The 13,417-nt window shown below is 49.2% G+C and overlaps 1 protein-coding gene across 3 annotated transcripts in view; it reads left to right on the top strand.

Annotated features, from left to right (window-relative positions):
• The window catches only part of MTMR12 (myotubularin related protein 12), a 312,654-nt gene that overhangs the window by 112,132 nt on the left and 187,105 nt on the right, over positions 1-13,417 (top strand). The window lies entirely within an intron of this gene.

The following is a 13,417-nucleotide window of genomic DNA, read 5'->3' as shown; positions in this document are numbered from 1 at the left end:
CTCTCTCTTTTTGTCCATTTATGATCACGCTGGCCCTGGGATCTGTGTATAATGTTTTTAGTGCTTCGGAAAACCACCCCGTTATGCCCACCGTCGTTAGAACCTGGAACAGGTAACCCCAGTTTACATGGTCAAACGCCTTTTCGGCATCTAGACTTATTATCCAAGCTGGGATATCTCTAACTTTGCATGTCGCCATCGCTAGTAATAGTTTCCTCACATTGTGGGTCGCTCTCCGGTTTCTGATAAATCCAACCTGTTCAGGACCGACCAGGCCAGGCAGGCACGCCGCCAGGCGGTCTGCCATGATTTTTGCCAACAATTTTGTTTCTACATTTAATAGTGATATTGGTCGGTAAGACCCAGGTCTTTCTGGTGACTTCCCTGCTTTTGGGATTAATGTTATTAGAGCTGAGTTGGCAAATGCCAGGAAGTGACCTTCTTGAATAACCTCTTCGAAATAGCTTAACAGGTGCGTCAGGGCTCCAGGAGGCAACAACTTATAGTATTCCCCCGAGAGTCCATCAGGTCCCGGAGCCGATCGAAGTTTTAGTGTCTTAATTGCTGTTTGCAGTTCTTTTAGAGTCAAGGGTACATTTAAATCTTCTATCTGTTGATTTTGTAGTTTTGGAAGTCCAGCTCTCTGAAGGTAACCAGTGAGGCCCTCCCCTTGAGCATTTTCTTGGCCTTTATATAGTGTGGCAAAGTATTCTGTGAAAATTTGGGCGATCTGCTTATGATCATTGGTCAGTTTGTCTGCATGATCTCTTAAGGTAGTCACTGTTCTAGGGCCTCCCTGGTTTTTGATTATATTTGCCAGTAAGTGTCCTGTTCTATTGCCAAATTTGTGCAGTCTAAACTTATAGAACAGCGCGGACCTATTTTCCTTCTCATGTAGTAATGAATTGAGTGTTATTTGTGCTGACTGCAAAGCATCCAGGGTGTCTTTTGACGGCTTTCGTGCATGTGCTTTCTGTGCTTTTTTCAGTTTGTTTTCTAGCGTCAAGATTCCCGTTAATCTGCGTTTATTGTACTTGCTACTGTAGGCAATAATATCTCCTCTAAGGACTGCCTTTGAGGCCTCCCAAAATAAAATAGGTTGCGTTTGTGCATGTGAGGTGTTATGCTGTGCGTATTCTTCCCATCTGCCCACAAAGTACTTTGTAAACTGTGGGTCTGCGTATAAATAAGTTGGAAACCTCCATCCTCTACCCCCAGCCTTATCTGTATGAGTCTATTTCCACCCACACAAAGGCATGGTCCGATATTTCTTCTGGGCCTATGTCCGCTTTTACCACCTGGGAGAAAATCGTGCGGTCTACCAATATGTAGTCTAGGCGGGATTGTAAGCCATGGGCTCTCGATCTGTGTGTGTATTCCCTATCTAGTGGGTGAAATGTTCTCCACACATCAACTAAGTTAAGTTCCCTGGCAAATAACGCTATCTCTTTAGCCCGTTTCCCAGAGTGGTGTGGTGAAGCGCTGTTTGAGCAGTCTATCTGGGGTCAAGTACCAAATTAAAGTCTCCCCCTACTATCAGTTTCTCTTTTCCTTCAGTGACACATTTACTTCTCAGTGTCCTTAGGAAGTTCGGTTCATAATTGTTTGGGCCATAGAGGGCCACTAACCTGAGTTCCAACCCTGGCATCCACACTTTTAATATAATGTATCTCCCATCTCTCCCGGTGGCCAGCGTTGACGCTCTGTATGCCAGTCCCTTACTGAAAAGTATTGCTATCCCTCCTTTCTTCCCCTGTGCCGGTACCGAAAAAACCTCTCCTACCCACATCCTTTTTAGCTTTGTATGTTCTATATCGTTAAGGTGGGTCTCCTGAATACACGCTATGTCTGCCCGGTGTCTTTTCAGAGCAGTCAGTATTTTTGCCCGTTTGATTGGGGAACTTACCCCTCCTACATTCCAGGTTATTAGTTTGACTGGCATGTTGCTGACCTTGAAAGTCTTTTATGTGCATTTCCTCATTTGCTTTCCTCTCCTGTCCGTTCCTATCTAGTAAAAATGTGTGAAGGTGTGTTCCTACCCCCCTATCTCCCTCCCTTCCCCGCTCTTCCTCCCTTTTAAACACCTCGGCTCCATCCTCTAATCTAGAAGATGGAATGTGGAGATCACTTACGCCCATGAGTCCATGCCCTTCTTTCCTTTTGTGATCATATGCTTGTTGTATGTCTCTCGGCTCCCAGTTAGTAGTCTGCCTCACTCCACATTGATTAGGCCAGCCTCTCGTACTGCCGCTGTTGCTATAGGTGCTTCCCTGAAGGACTTCCATTGGCCTCCAATTGAGATCCTTAATATAGCGGGAAATCTCAAGGAAAATCGTATGTCTTTCTTTGCCAAGGCAGCACACAGCGGGTGAAATTGGCGTCTTCGTTGTTGTACCTCAGTTGAAAAGTCTTGAAAAATTAGGACTCTGTTCCCTTCATGTTGTAGGGAGTCTCTGCGCATTCTGAAGCCTTGCAAGATCTCTATCTTGTGATGGTAGTTAAAGATTCGAGCCACAACCACTCTCGGGCGCGCTTTGTCATCCGTTTTCCGCCCCACTCTGTGTGCCCTTTCAATCACTATTGGGCCTATGGTGTCTGTGAGCGCCAACTCCTTTGTAAGCCAGTCTTCGAGCCAACTCGTTAGGTTCTGATCTGGAATCTTCTCTGTCAGTCCAACAATTCTAATGTTGTTCCATCTGGAACGATTTTCTAGCTCTTCCAATTTTTCGTGGCTTTCCTTTAACTGCTTCTTAAGGCTCACTATTTCAGGGCTGTAACCTCTGCTGTCGTCTTCCAGAGCCGATACTCGGGTCTCAAGATCTCCCACTGCTGAGGAGCGGCAGCGGCAGGAGAATCACCCAAACACTGGACAGGCAGAACAGACTTCCGGTACCCTGGGCCGGAACTCTCAGACAAAGGCTGCCGCCGAGGCAGCACAGGCTGACACCAACTGGACCGGAAATAGCCCAAACTTCACCTGCACTTAACCACCGTTCCTCAGGGGTTGAGCCCCAGAGTACGGGTAGTCGGCAGGACTTACCGGACAGGGCAGGAAAGCAGAGCCGCAGGGGACCAGCAGGCTAAAGGAACCAGGAACCTAGCTAGAGCAGGGCAGGCAGCCGGCAGCAGGGAGTTCACCAGGTACGGGTACTGCTTAGTTCCAAAAAAACTCCCAAAACAATCTGGAGGGCTGGACGATCTGGACCGGACCAGCATATCTTCTGGAACATGGGAAACTGTAAACCATCAATTCGCAGTATTCCCCGGGTCTAACCCCCGGGGCCCGAGGTGACTGCAAGACAGGAACCTGGACACAGCCATGACAGTATCCCTCCCTCAAGGCCTCCCCGGGCTTCTCGGGAGATCTGGGTCTCCCTGGATCTTGGTGAACTCGGCTGACACGATTAGGTGGTTTCCCAACGTCCATATCCTTAGGCACCGGACGGGAACTGGCCGGTTGAAGGTGAGACTGGACTTTGTTACCCGAGCAGGGTTGAGTACCTGGCGCTGGAGTAGAGCTACGGGCCATGGTTTGCTGCGAGCTAGCCTTTCGATTCTTGGCTCTCCGGATTGTCCTGAAGCTTAGGTCCCGGGGTTGGCTTCTTACGTAAGGTGCGGGACCACTGGCCCCAAGGAGACATCTTGGCAGTCCTGTTGCCCGGACTTTGGGGCCTGGGCACATTACCGGATTCCACTTGACACTGGTTGATCGGGGGTAAGGCACATGCGCAGGTCATCCCCCTTGTTAAAATCTTAGAGTCCTGGGAGTCACTAATATCCGTCCATGCATCTGAATCCTGGTCCAACTGTTCACCGACCACACTATCGGTGTCAGGGATAAAACAAAGTTTCCGGCATGACTCGCCCCAGTCCACGATCTCACCCTTTCCCCAGTCCAGGGACCGGATTGTGTCTCTGTAGCCAGGGAAGACCCAACACAATGGGCTGCACCGCTGAGGGAAGGACATATAGAGAGATGTCCTCCGGTGATCGCCAATCTGTAAGCTCACAGGAACTGTTTGAGTGTTTACATATCCTTGAATACTTCTATACACTGAAAAGAGTGGGATGGTCTTAGGTAGTTCTTGTGTTGGAATGCTAAGTTGCTGGACCAAGCTTCCCCCCGCCCCGGAGTCCAGAAAGACCTCAGTATGCTCTTGCCGGTGACCTAGGTCGAGCACTGCTGGCATTAAGAACTGGGTAGGCAGGAGGTTAGAAGATTGGCTGATTACTGTGCCTGCAGTCAGACCTGGCCCCAAGGATCCAGGTTTCTGTGGGCAGTTGACCGCATAGTGTCCCGTCTCTCCACAATACAGGCAGAGGTTGAGGGTCCGACGTCTCTGTTTCTCTTGAATCGTGAGAGGGGTGTGGCCTAATTGCATGGGTTCTGCTGGTGGTTGAGGGTGTACCTCCCGCGGACGAGGAGTCTGTGGTAAAACTGAATGGCTGGTGATCTTAATACCTATCTTTTCTATGGAACGCCGTTCTCGGCCACGCTCCTGGAATCGAATATCAATCATAGTACAGATCTTGATTAACTCATCCAACCTGGTGGGAAGTTCACGTCCAGCCAGCTCATCCTTAATCTGCGGTGCCAATCCCTACCAAAAGATTGCAATTAGGCTTTCATTGTTCCAGGCCAACTCAGAGGCCAAGGTGCGGAACCTGATCGCATAGTCCCCCAGGGTCTGTATCCCTTGCTTGAGTCTCAAGAGTTCCGCAGTTGCGGAAGTAACCTTCCCTGGTTCTTCAAACACTCGTCTAACTTGCTCCAGGAACCCCTGGAGATCATGAAGCACCGGATCGTTCTTCTCCCAATGCGGGGAAGCCCAAGCTGAGGCTTGACCGGACAACAGAGACATAATGTAAGCTATTCGAGTTCTCTCCGTGGGGAATCTTGTGACTGGAGTTCAAAAATAATTTCACACTGATTGAGAAACACTCTACAGTCTCTGGGATTACCGTCATATCTCGGGGGTGACTTAAGACGGATACCTGACATAACAGCAGCTCCTGCCGGTGCTGAATCTGGACTCGAAGCTGGAGAAAGGGCTGCTTTCGTAGATGCCGCCATAAGGCCCTCCAGTTGGCCTAAACGGACCTCCACTGTACGGAGGGTGTCACTGATCCGTGCAAAGTTCTGAGCGTGCTCCTGGAGCGTCCACAATATGGGTGATCCTCCGAGCTCATGGCCTTGCAATCTGTCACGCTTCTAATGGTATTTTAGGTTAGTGAGCTTTTGGGCCATTGCTGAGGAGCGGCAGCGGCAGCGGCAGGAGAATCACCCAAACACTGGACAGGCAGAACAGACTTCCCGGTACCCTGGGCCGGAACTCTCAGACAAAGGCTACCGCGGAGGCAGCACAGGCTGACACCAACTGGACTGGAAATAGCCCAAACTTCACCTGCACTTAACCACCATTCCTCAGGGGTTGAGCCCCAGAGTGCGGGCGGTCGGCAGGACTTACCGGACAGGGCAGGAAAGCAGAGCCGCAGGGACTAGCAGGCTAAAGGAACCAGGAACCCAGCTAGAGCAGGGCAGGCAGCCGGCAGCAGAGTAAGCCAGGAGACAAGCCGGGACTGGGCAGGCAGCAGTCAGTAGAATAAGTCAGTAAACAAGCAGGGTCAAAACCTAAGTCAGGAAAAACTCAGCAGCACTGCAAACAAATTCCACCTAAGGAAACTCCTCTAAGGACCTCTGTTGCAAGGCAGCTAGGAACCTTCCAAGGTGGTTAATAAAGGCAGCCCACAAGGGAGTTCACCAGGTACGAGTGCTGCTTAGTTCCAAAAAACTCCCAAAACAATCTGGAGGGATGGAAGATCTGGACCGGACCAGCATATCTTCTGGAACATGGGAAACGGTAAACCATCAATTCGCAGCATTCCCCGGGTCTAACCCCTGGGGCCCGAGGTGACTGCAAGCCAGGAACCTGGACACAACCGTGACAACCATCTCAGGTACAGATACACATTTCTGGGGTATCCAGTGCCTTGGGCCCAATCATAGCCAAGCTCACTGTGTCCTTTGTCTTCGTATGAAGAAAAGGACTCAAGTAGCTCGAGGAGCCCAGAGAGAAAAACTTTTGGGGGCTTGGTCTAGTCCTTCGTCATCGGAACCGAGGTCGGTGGCATCGTCATTGAGAGACGCATCGATGTCGGGAGTGGAGGTAGTTAAGGCTGCTGAGAGGCCACGGCATGCTGAGAGCAGTGAGACATCAAGTGGGTCTACACCAACCTTTAGGCCTCCTGTTGTACAGGCCCCCTGGCACCGGCCATTGTCGGACACGACCCTGAGGACACGTGGGGATTCAAAGTCGTCCTCCGGCATAGTGGAGCCTCAGTGAGGTGCATTGAGCGAAGGCTAAGAAGTACCAACATAGTTCCCCCTCAACACATGGTGCCGGGAGCTCCGGGGCGTCATGGGATTTGGCACCCGAGAAGCGTCTGCGCTGGGAGGACCGCTCTCCCTCCATACAGGAGGTGCCGGCGCATTGGCCTCTCAGAAGTCCGGTTCCTACTCCCGAGCCTAAGCGGACTCTGCTACTGACTGCTCCACCGACACTGTAGCCTTATCCGATGGCGGCTCTCGACGAGTGCATCTGAGCCCTGCTTCCAGAGCTTCTGGAAGGGTTGCTGCATCAGTCTGCTTCGGCATCGGGGGTGCTTGCGTCTGGCGTGCTGTCTGCTATAGCAGCATCTGGCCCTCTGCCTGTGGTGATGTCCCCGAAACGGCACTGGTATTGGCTGCCATCCAGTTCGACTCCCCATCGACATCGGTGGAGGAAGCTTCACCGCAGTCTGTGCGGGCCTCAGTCCCTCGACATCGCCATTGAGACTGTAGGTCCTCGGCATCGAGACAGGATCAGTCTCGGAAGTCCCTGAGGGAACGCTTTCCGACACTGAGGAGGAGCCCTCATGGGAGTCAGGAAGATCCCAGGCACTTTTCTTCCAATGAGTCCTTTGGGATTCCCTCTGAACCTTCCCCTCCACCTGAAAGGAGACTGTCTCCTCCTGAGAGCCTCTCCTTTTCATCATTTGTGCAGGAAATGGCTGAGGCTATTCCGTTCCCTGCTGATGTGGAGGATGAGCCCAGGGCTGAGATGCCTGAGGTCCTGGATTACACCTCTCCACCTAAGCAGGTAGTAATGACTCCTTTGCATAAGGTACTCCGGGAAGTCCTTATGTGAAACTGGTCGCTCCCTCTGTCTGTCCCTGTGATCTCTGAGTCCCAGTGCCATTTCCACGGTGAACCTGGCTTGATGAGGTCTGTTGCCCCATAACGCCATGGTGGTGGAGTGCGCACCCTCAAGAGAGCCAAGAGTACTAGAAACTATGCCTCGGTGCCCCGAGGCAGAGAAGCTAGGACCTTGGACTCTTTTGGGAGGAAGATGTATTAGGCCGAATGCTCGCCACTCATATCCAATCTTACTAGCTCTACACGACCATTCACTTGCAGAACTCCGTGAGGCAACTGTCTAGTTTGCTCGATATCCTCTCTCCGGAGCAGACCGAATCTTTTTGCCAGGTGGTTAGGCAGCAGCAGACATGTCGTAAATTCTTGGCCAGGGACGCTTATGACACTTTTGATGTGGCATCTAGAATCTCTGCTCAAGATATAGCGATGCGCAGAATCTCATGGCTGTGTGTCTCTGACCTAGACCATTCGGTCCAGCAGAGGATGGCGCTTGTACCTTGCCGGGTGGATAACCTTTTCAGAGAGAAGGTAGAAGACCTGGACCAGATCAAGAAGCACACATCTGCTATGGTTTCTCTCTCCCGCTGGGTACTTTCTGCTACATCCTCCTCATCCTAGGAGTTTTGGGGGGGGGGGGGGGGGTCGTGGAGTGCCTCCTATTCCTGTGCCAGGTGTAGGTTCACTCAGGCATCCCACCAGCCTACTCAGGCTCAGCCCCAGTTCTCTCATTCCCATCAACAGCGTGCACCCAAGGCCCCTGCTGTCCCCCAGCAAAAGCAAGGGACGGGCTTTTGACTGGCTTCAGAAAAGTATAGCCACAATAATAGTATCCATGTCGGACGACTTGCCGGTTGGGGGAGGTTAATGTTTGTTTTTGCACCAAAGATGGCCTCTCATAATCTCCGATTGGTGGGTTCTTCAAATAGTCCAGTTAGAGTACACACTCAGTCTGGAATCCAAACCTCCAAATTGTCCACTGGGAGCTAATCTGTACAGCTCCCAGCACAGGCAGGTACTTTCAGTGGAACTGTCCGCCCTTCTAAAGGCCCATTCAGTTGAACCACCAGGGAAAGAAAGGCTGGGATTCTATTCCAGGTACTTCCTTGTGCAAAAGAAAACAGGGGGGATGCGCCCCATCCTAGACCTATAGGCCCTGAACAAATTTCTAGTCCAAGAAAAGTTCAGAATGGTTTCCCTGGGAACCCTTCTCCCAATGGTTCAGGAAAACGATTGGCTATGCTCTCTGGACTTGAAGGAGGCTTACACTCACATTCCAATACTTCCAGCTCACAGGAAGTGTCTTCGGTTTCGACTGGAAACGCACTTTCAGTACCGCGTACTGCCATTTGGCCTGGCGTCAGCTCCAAGAGTTTTCATAAAATGTCTATCAGTAGTCGCAGCGTCGCTACGAAGACTGGGAGTGCATGTGTTCCCTTATCTCGACGATTGGCTAGTGAAGAGCACCTCGGAGGACGGTGCTCAGGAGTCCATTTGGATGACTATTTAGGTGCTGGAACTACTGGGGTTTGTAATAAATTACACCGTCCCATCTCACTCCAGTTCAGAAATTGGAGTTCATTGGAGCACTGCTGGACACGAGGACAGCTTGGCCTATCTCCCCAAGGCACAGGCAGACAACCTTCTGTCCCTGGTGTCCACAGTTTGAACGTCTCAGCATGTCACAGCTTGGCAGATGTTGAGACTGTTAGGTCACATGGCCTCCACAGTTCATGTTACACCCATGGCATGTCTACATATGAGATATGCTTAGTGGACTCTAACTTTTCAGTGGTTCCAAGCTAAGGGGAATCTAGAGGATGTGATCCAACTGTCCACCGACTTTCACAATCCGGCCCAGTTTGACCATGGGACGACCATTTCAAATTCCTCAGCCACAGCAAGTGCTGACAATGGATTCATCCCTCCGGGGGTGGGGAGCTCATGTGGATGGGTTTCTCACTCAGGGAGCCTGGTCCTTCCAGGAAACAGGTCTTCAGATGAACCTCCTGAAGTTTTGAGCAATCTGGAACGCTCTGAAGGCTTGCGGAGATCGGCTGTCCAACCAAATCATCTTGATTCAAACAGACAGGTTGTGATGTACTGCACCAACAAGCAGGGGGGCACCGGATCTTGCCCTCTGTGTCAGGAAGCTGTCCAGATGTGGCTTTGGCTGCGCCTTCATGGCATGTTTCTCCAAGCCACTTATCTGGCAGGTGTAAACAGTCTGGCTGACAGGCTGAGCAGGGTAATGCAACCTCATGAGTGGTTGCTGAATATGGGCATTGCCTGCAAGGTCTTCCGAGCGTGGGGCACCCCCTTGGTGGATCTTTTTGCCACTCAAATCAATCACAAGGTCCCTCAGTTCTGTTCCAGGCTTCAGGCCCACGACATACTAGAGTCAGATGCTTTTCTCCTACATTGGGGAACCGGTCTTCTGTATAAGTATCCTCCCATACCTGTGGTGGGAAAGACTTTGCTGAAACTCAGGCAAGACCATGGAACCATGGTCTTGATCGCACCTTCCTGGCCACGTCAGATTTGGTTCCCTCTTTTTTTGGAATTGTCTTTCGAAGAACCGTGGAGTGTTTTCTGACCCTCATCATTCAGAACGAGGGATCGCTTCTACATCTGAATCTCCAGTCTCTGGCTCTCATGGCCTGGATGTTGAGAGCCTAGAATTCGCTTCCTTGGTTCTTTCGGAGGGTGTCTCCCAGGTCTTGCTTCCAGAAAAGATTCCACTAAAAGGTGTTATTCTTTCAAATGGAGGAAGTTTGCCGTCTGGTGTGATAGCAAGGTCCTAGATCCTCTCTCTTGTCCTACACAGACCCTGCTTGAATACCTTCTACAGTTACCAGAGTCTGGTCTCAAGACCAACTCAGTAAGGGTTCACCTTAGTGCAATTAGTGCTTTTCATCAGCTTGTAGAAGGTAAGCCTATCTCTGGACAGCCCTTAGTTGTTTACTTTATGAGAGGTTTGCTTTTGTCAAAGCCCCCTGTCAAACCTCCACCAGTGTCATGGGATCTCAACGTCGTTCTCACCCAGCTGATGAAAGCTCCTTTTGAGCCACTGAATTTTTCTATCTGAAGTACTTGACCTGGAAGGTCGTTTTCTTGGTTGCTATTTTTTTATTTGGGCATAAATGCTGGACCAGAAGACGCGGATCAGCGTCTACCCACACGTGAGAATATGAAGCCTGCTGACCTCAGAGAATACCTGCTACAGGTAAGTATCTTCACTTTTCTGAGCCAGTCTGCAGGTCAGAGTTTGCCAAATGTGGCCTATCAACCTCAACATGGCCTCCACTATCCATGTCATGCCCATGGCATGTCTTCATATGAGAACAGCCAAAAAACAACAAGGCAAACGATCTGCAAAATCCAATATGGAAAAAGAAGCCAGCAGATCAATATAACATCAGAAAGATTTTATTGAAGATACTTCATGTAAACAAATTGCCCGACACAGGCCGTGTTTCACCCACCAAGGGCTGTGTCACGGGCTAATTTGAAACCTTCTGAAAGGAGCAACTCTAAAAACGGAAAATCTGTGGTGTATAATAGATTGGAAAAAACCAGCGCATACAACAGATGCCTAAAATGACTGATCAGGAACCAGAGCAGACATTTCCCTGCTGTTTTCCCTCCGAATTCTGCTGCTGCTGGGGTGGATTCAGGCTGGAGATTTCCCTTTTCCAGGAAAGATAAATAACACAGAAAGTTGAATTTATTCCAGATCTCAGATAAATTCCCTCTGCTGACCTGGGACTGAGTCTTGCAATTTGTTTACATGCGGTATCTTCAATAAAATCTTTCTGATGTTATATTGATCTGCTGGCTTCTTTTTCACATGAGAACAGTCCAGTGGACCCTAGCTTCCCAGTGGTTTTCAAGCCTCTGGGGTACCTAGCCGATGTCATCTGAGTAACACCAGAGTTGGTTGTCTCTCTTTTAGTGGACAGTTCGATCCAATTTGATTGTGGGACTTGCATTCCAAATTGAACTCACTTTGTCAGGCTTGACACCCAAGGTGCACTATCAGCCCGAAGAACCGTGGAGATTGGAGTATTTTCCAACCCTCATCACGTACAACAAGGGATCTGTCCTACATGCCAATCTCCGCCTCTGGCCCTCACAGCCTGGATGTTGAGAGCTTAGAATTTGCTTCCTTGCATCTTCCCGAGGGTGTCTCCAAGGTCTTGCTGACTTCCAGGAAAGATTCAACTAAGAGGTGTTAATCTTTTAATTGGAGGAGGTTTGCTGTCTGGTGTGAGGGCAAGGCCCTAGATTTCCTTTCTTGCCTTACACAGACCCTGTTTGAATACCTTCTACACCTCTCTTATTCTGGTTTCAAGACCAACTCTGTAAGTGTTCACCTTAGTGTGATTAGTGCTTACCATCACCATGTAGAGGGTGAGCCCATCTCTAGACAGCGTCTATTTGTTCCCTTCATGAGAGCTTTGCTTTTGTCAGGACCTCCTGTCAAGCATACGCCTGTGTCATGGGACCTTAGCGTTGTCTTCACCTAGAAGACGAAAGCTCCTTTTGAGCCACTGGATTCCTGTCATCTGAAGTACTTGACCTTGGAAGATCTTGTTTTTGGTGTCTGTTACTTCAGCTTGCAGGGTCAGTGAGCTTCAGACCTTAGTGGCGGATCCACCTTACACTAAGTTTCATCATAGTAGAGTAGTTCTCCGCCCGCATCCTATGTTCCTGCCTAAGATGGTGTCTTGAGTTCCTTCTGAACCAGTTGATTGTCCTTCCAACATTTTTTCCCAGACTTCACGACCATCCTGGTGAAGGCACACCGCGAGAATTGGCTTTATACTTGGAGTGGACTAGGTCCTACAGGCAGTCCACACAGCATTTTGTTTATTTTGATCCCAACAGGATGGTGGTCGTAGTCGGGAAACACACCATTTCCAGTTGGTTATCAGATTGCATTTTATTTACTTATGCCCAAGCTGGGCTTACTCTTGAGGATTATTTCAAAGCTTCTAATGTCAGAGGCATGGCTGCATTGTCAGCCCACATTGAAGAAATTTGCAAGACTGCAATGTGGTCTTCAGTCCACACATTTCACATCTCACTACTATCTTGAGTAGGACACCTGACAGGATAGTTGGTTTGAACAGACAGTGCTGCAGAATTTGTTTGGGGTGTAGAATCCAACTCCACCCCACTAGGTCCATTGTGTTCTGCTCCAGGCTTCACTCACACAGTTGTATATCGTTTCAAGTTAATCACTTTTTTGTCCTTGCTGTTGCTAGGACCAATTGACCAGTGGAAGAGTTTTGTTGAGCCTGATTGCTAGGGATGCCTACATGTGAGAATATGGCCTGCTTGTGCTTGGAGAAAGGAAAGATACTTACCTGTAGCAGGTATTCTTTGTGGACAACAGGCCATTCATTCTCACATACCCTCCCACCTCTCCCTGGAGCTGAATCCATGCTATAGTACTGTACCGATGTCCCACACTCTCTTAGTGAGCGGGAAGATACTAACACATGCACGATGGGGACATCGCGCATGCTTTTAAAGCAGTATTAGCTTTTTTATGCTCTGCACCGGGCAAAGTGGATTACATCACCCCAGTGTGAGAATGAATGGCTTGCTGTCCTCGGAGAATACCTGCTACAGGTAAGTATCTTCACTTTTATGCAAATCATTTTAAAATTTCTTTTTGCTAAGCAGTATATCAAATCAAAGCAAAATCCCTCTCTCCCCATCCTTCTCTCTCTTCCCTCCACCCCAGGTCCTTTATCTCTGCCCCCCCCCCCCCCCCCCCCCAGTGCAAGGTCTGGTATCTGGGAGGAGACTGATGGGAGACTCTGTAGCACAATAAATTTTTTAAAATTGCAACTAATAACATGCTAATAGTGGTGTTCACTGTGATTAACTTGCAGCCCTATTTATAACATTATTCTTTTATAGATATTTACTGCTTAGACTTAATTTTTGTGATCACTTGATGTACCACTGCTTATTGCCCCCTTTGAGCATTGCTTAATAGATATACTTAGATTGTATAAGTCATGCCAAACTTTCTATCTATTATGATATCACAATAATTCAGTTTTGAAGAGTAGGCATATTCCTTGCTCAGTGGTAGTTTATACAAAATTACTTTCCTGTCACAATATATGTGTTCATATATTATGGTTCTATTTTCTGCCCCACATTCTGTGAAATAATGTTGGTCATGTCTACATGCTGACAAAAGAA

The sequence above is a fragment of the Microcaecilia unicolor genome, chromosome 2, assembly GCF_901765095.1.
Source record: "Microcaecilia unicolor chromosome 2, aMicUni1.1, whole genome shotgun sequence".
NCBI lineage: Eukaryota > Metazoa > Chordata > Amphibia > Gymnophiona > Siphonopidae > Microcaecilia > Microcaecilia unicolor.
The sequence above is the reverse complement of the archived record's forward strand: the minus strand, read 5'-3'. Positions and strand labels throughout refer to the sequence as shown.